The sequence below is a fragment of the Archocentrus centrarchus genome, chromosome 15, assembly GCF_007364275.1.
Source record: "Archocentrus centrarchus isolate MPI-CPG fArcCen1 chromosome 15, fArcCen1, whole genome shotgun sequence".
NCBI classification, from domain to species: Eukaryota; Metazoa; Chordata; class Actinopteri; order Cichliformes; family Cichlidae; genus Archocentrus; species Archocentrus centrarchus.
In genome coordinates this window covers 9,499,320-9,505,532 of record NC_044360.1, presented here as the reverse complement: position 1 = coordinate 9,505,532, position 6,213 = coordinate 9,499,320, and positions in this window count along the sequence as shown.

Genomic DNA, 6,213 nt, shown 5'->3' with positions numbered 1-6,213 from the left:
CAGTTTATAAAACCAGTCACCAGCCATTACAGAAACATTATTCACATAGTTTAATGAAAACATTAAATGGGAAAAAGCCCTCAGTTACATTATTACTATTGCTGAAGTGTGGGGCAGTTAAGGTGTAACTAACTTCTACAAGTATTTATAGAGCTACAGGTGTTTTCTACTTGTTCTGTTACTTCCCAAATTGAATCCCGCCAAAGAATCAAAAGATAAATTTGGGAAACAAGTGTTAATGAAGAAGAAGTGTAAAACCTGAAATTGAGTTTTTAAACTTGAACTTTTGGTTTTGGCAACTATTTTAGAATGTGACAATTATGCTGGTTTCCAGCTCTGTATTTGTATTTTTAGACTCTACCAAAGTCCAAGAATAATACTAAGCCTTCCACCTAGCAAACTTTCTTCTCATTGATTGTCCCTCAAATATAAAAGAGTTGAACATAGGTGGGTGGATCTGCTGTGTTTAAAATGACTATATCAATGCTTGTAGTTATTTTTCATACACTGACTTTATCATTTGAAATTGTTTAATATGAGTGTCCACCATTTTTAACAGTTTATATAGGATAGAAAATAAGGAAAAGCATAAATGGTCCCCATTGAATTATTTTTATTTTATTTATAATGCTTTTGTGGTCGTGCTGCCTGGCTAGGTCCAGCAGGTCTGAGTAAGAGAAAGTAACATTTAAAGATGACTGGTTGTAAAAACAATTGATTGTTTTTTAACTGATTTCCTTGAGCCATATGGTAAGTGGACTAGTTTTTATATAGCGCTTTTCTACTCTGACTGGGCACTTAAAGTGCTTATACAACACATTTACCCATTAATACAAGCACTTCCATATTAATCTAAGTGCTTACTGTCTACCATTCATACTCCAACACTGCAACTTGGGGTTCAGTATGTTGCCCAAGAATAGTTCGGCATGCAGCTCAGAGCAGCCAGGAATTGAACCGCCAACCTTCCGATTAGTAGGTGACCTTCTCTGCCTCCTGAGCCGCAGCCACCCGGCTTTCAATAGAGTCAGAGGTTCAGTTATTATTCATCCATGCTAGAAAAAAATATTCTCTATGTGCTCTATGTCCTCTTTGCCTCATCATTCATGACACCTGTCCCACAGGTTGAGGCTACATCACCAGCTGGGGATCTTGGGGCTGGGCTTCTTATACAGGTAGTCAGGTAACAGAATACCTGCAGCCAAAAATCCTGTCAGACTCTCTTCAAGCAAGACACTAACTGCAAACTCATTTCTGCAGTAATCCAGAGCAGTGAAAGGGTTTTTCCCTTCAGAGAAAAGGAGCTTTTAATACCTACAAGGGTGGGAAGCTTATTGTCATATCTCCCATCAATCCAGATCTAAGCTCTTTCCCTTTGAGTCTCTGTTCATCATTTTAACAGCCAAATTGCTTCACATATTTACCAGCTGCATCCAGATTTGACCAGGGCTTAGTGAATGGTGTTGATCCCCACTGGGTTATATTCTGCAAACACTGAGGTATGTTTTGGGTTTCTTGTGGTCGTGGCTGTGTTGAAAATGTCAGACAACGTGATGTTATCACCATAGGCGTAGGAACTGGTGGGGATGGAGGGGACGTGTCCTCCCCAATATTGGAGACAGGCGCATTTGTCCCAACCAAAAATTACACAGCAGAGGAGAAAAATACTTGATTTTGAAATCTTTAACTCGCGTGCTTTTATTTTGAAGGCACAACATACATTTGTAACAATTATCTATGCACTGGTAATATTTGTGTATGCACTGGTAACATTTATCTGTGCATTGGTAACAATTATCTTTGCATTGGTAACAATTATCTTTGCATTGGTAACAATTATCTTTGCACTGGTAACATTTATCTGTGCACTGGTAACATTTATCTGTGCATTGGTAACATTTATCTGTGCACCGGTAACATTTTGTCCCCTTAGAATTATAAGGTTCTATCTATATTCTGACCAGTTTTGAGATAGTGAGCTTTAAAGTTTTTGCACTTTGTATAGCAAAAATTACACATGGAATAAGTCTTGTTCACACGTGATTATGAAACACACCTTATATGTATTCTAAATCAGTAATATCAAAATCCTATTAAATGTGCAAATGGGTTTTTTTTTGAACAAGTATAATGCAGATAGAACCTTCTAATTCTAAAAACTCCTTTTTTGTTTGGAATTATAAGGTTCTATCTGCAAAATGTGATAACTACTACTGATTTTCAAGGAATGAAAAATAGTTAACTTATAGTAAGTTTTAAACCATAAAATTATAGATATAATAGAGTGTCCACAAGTATGGTTAAATCAAATTTAATGAATTCTGTGACATTTTTTAAAATTTCTTATTTCATGGCAAACTGTTTTTACAGACACGTTTCCCTTCCCTTTACTAGAAGAAGATGATGCTTGACAAAGTTTTATCTTTGAATGTTTCAGTGCTACAACATCTCCATCCATCCATTCTCTTCTGCTTATTCTGTTCAGGGTCGTGAGGGGGTAGGGGGGTGTCTGGAGCCTATCACAGCTGACATAGGGTGAGAAGCACAGTACACCCTGTATAGGTCGCCAGCCTGTCGCAGGGCTAACACAGAGAGACAGACAACCATTTACACCTATGGGCAATTTAGAGTGACCAATTAACCTAACCCCAGTAACTGCGTGGCTTTGGACTGTGGGAGGAAACCCACACAGACGCGGGGAAAACATGCAAACTCCACACAGAGAGACCCGGGCCAAAGTAGAATTGAACCCAGACCTAAATGTCAATCTAGCTGTGAGGCAGTAGTGGTAACCACCATGCTGCCTTGCTGCACAACATCTATTACACAATTTTAAAATTGTACAATTTAAAAAAAAAAAAATAAAATCAAACTTTTCATTAAACTCATGTTGGCAGACTGAGCCCTCTTTTTTCCCATCCTTTATTTTTCCAAAGTTTTCTTAAGATAACTCAACATATAATTATATGAAAACCAACAAGTAAAAATAAAATTTATAATAAATAAATAGAACAAAATACACATTTGATATAAATTTAGGAGGCGTATACTTTGACATATAAACAAACTCAAATTTCAATAAAATTTGTACAGAGAGTCAAACAAATTCTGGACAATTTACCACAATGTTTTTTTTTTTTCCCCATTTAGCCTAGATCTTTTTACATTTTACAAGCTGCAATCTACCTGAAAAAGCATTCTTTAAAATTGTGAATAAACATTTAGATTCTGAGTCCATGTCCACGGAGTACAAAAATCCAAATAAAAACTCATCCCACTTAAAAGGTAGATTTTTAAAACTTGGATCTTTAATTAAAATCATTCTGCTATAAACAATGTCACTGACAATGAACTGTTTTCTTTCGGTTGTATTTATTTAGGAAAAATGTAACAATTTCTTTGCGTCCCTTTTCTGGTGTTTTTTTTCTTTTACTTGCTCTTCTGGAGTTTGATGACAGAAATAAAAATAGAGCTCATTAGCATGGTACCACTGCCAGGTCATAGAATATGAAGAAGAAGAAGAAGAAACAGCCTTTATTGTCCCACAGAGGGGAAATTTGGGTGTAACAGCAGCCGCAGTTATTATAAATATAAATAAAAATATAATAATTTACACTATTAAGAAAAGAATATATATAAAATCAACAAACAAGATTAACCTTAATACTACTAATAATAACACTATATACAATGTACATGATGTGCCTGTGTGTTGAACCTTAACAGGCCGGACTATTTACAGTATATTATATATTATCCTACATTGTGTAGGTTATTGTGGTTTTTGTTGGGAGCAGTGATGGTTATAAAGTCTTACAACTGCTGGGAGGAAGGATCTGAGGTAACGCTCCTTTGTGCATTTAGGATGCAGCAGTCTGTCACTGAAGGAGCTCTCCAGCTCAGCAACAGTTTCATGCATGGGATGGGAGACCTTGTCCATCCAATATATTAAAATCTGAAGTCATTCTTCAATCAATAGTATTTTATACGTGAGGTAACTTATATTATGACCTTTGACTATTCTCAATATTACCAACTACATTGTTTGTTTTTTTATGTTAGCACTGACCACAGACAAATAATACAAAACTAGTGTTAGCTCGCTAGCTTCGTAGCTAACAGTGCAAAGAAACAGCTCAGTGCAATCTAAAAAAAAGAAATCAAGAGTTAAGAATTTTCCTGCCATTAGTACTTCTGTCTGTTGTCAACTCATTTTTGAAATCCTCAAGCTTTAGATGTCTTGTAAACAGCCCCAGCTTACCATGAAACATTTTCTCTAGCATCTCCTCTGTTCCTTTGCTTGACATTGGGAACCAAGTTACAAAAAAGAAGCAGCCTGATTGGCTCTCTTGTGAACATTTCAAGTGCCTATTGGTTCACAGATAGAACCTTATAGTACCAAGTTAAAGCTTGATTTTGCAGATAGAACATTTTATGAATAAAACACCCAAAAATAAATACATTTGAAAAAAAATCTCTTACATATTGTTCATAAGTGGTCAGCAAATAAGTATATGACAATAACTCAGTTTCGTCAAAAATATCAGAACCTTATAATTCTAAGGGGACGATTTATCTATGTTTTCGTAACATTTATCTGAGCACTGGTAACATTTATCTGTGTGTAATGGAGACCAGGGGTTCCATTACCTTTACCTGCTTATGTAGTAGTAGGTTTTTAAATAAGCTATATAAAAAAAGAACACATTAATTGTTTGGAGGATTCTTTATTGGATTTGGGTTGGTTTGTGTTGTGGCAGTTGTGAGGGGTGAGGGAATGGAGGGGGACTGGCCATCCTACCTGTATAGAAAGAAAAACCTTAGTCAGAACTGTTCACAATAATCTGTTTCATAATTTTCATTCTGTGTTGTAAATATTTGCTATGTGTTAAGGTTAGCAGTACTCACTTTCTCCTAGTTGTCTCTTCAGCAGGGTGTGGAGCAAAAGATTGAAGGTACCTCAATCACCTGCTTATGAGCCCCTGGGGTGAACCAAAGTATCACGTGAGGGGAGTTTAGATTAAAGAGTTGTAATATAGATGTATAAAATCAGTTTTTTAAAAAAAAGCATGTTATTGAAATATTTTTAGGAATTTGTATATATGTAAATGTTCATTCTTTGTGTTGGATTTTGTTTGGTTTTGGGAATGGGATTATTGTGTTTCCTTTGTTGGTTGCACCCAAACTTGGACCATTCTGGATGCTCACCTGTGACAGGGGGAGTATAAAAGGGAAGCCATTTGCTTGTAGAGCAATGGTGGTTGCTATGTTTGTTTTGATGACTGTGAAATGCGCCTATTTATTGAATAAAGACCTCAAGTTAGATGAGTTTATTTCAGCCTCACGCCTCTGTTTAAACGCCAAGGGACCACCGGCCAAACTGACACTGTGCATTGGTATCATTTATCTGTGCACTGTGCACTGGTAACATTTATCTGTGCATTGGTATCATTTATCTGTGCACTGGTAACATTTATCTGTGCACTGGTAACAATTATCTGTGCACTGGTAATATTTCTGTGAATTGGTAACATTTATCTGTTCACTGGTAACATTTGTGCATTGGTAAGTATGCACTGGTAACATTTATCTGTGCATTGTAACATTTATCTGTTCATTGGTAACATTTGTGCATTGGTAAGTATGCACTGGTAACATTTATCTGTGCATTGTAACATTTATCTGTGCATTGGTAACAAGTATCTGTGCATTGGTAACAAGTATCTGTGCATTGGTAACAAGTATCTGTGCATTGGTAACAAGTATCTGTGCATTGGTAACAAGTATCTGTGCATTGGTAACAAGTATCTGTGCATTGGTAACATTTATATGTTCATTGGTAACATTTGTGCATTGGTAACATTTATCTGTGCACTGCTAACATTTATGTGTGCATTAGTAACATTTATCTGTGCACTGGTAACATTTATCTGTGCATTGGTAACAGTTATCTATGCACTGGTAACATTTATCTGTGATCACGCCAGTTTGCCCACGTCCTATGATTATAAAACATATACATATGTAAATTATACATGCAATCATATAAGTGTACACAACACTATTTTTCCAAGAAACATTTGAAAAATAAGAAAGTAAAAGATCAAATAGCATTTTTTTAATGCTTTTCTCAGAGTATTTATGGATTTGTCAGGTTTCCGATATGTGTCCCCCCCCAATAGGAAACTCATTCCTACGCCCCTGGTTATCACA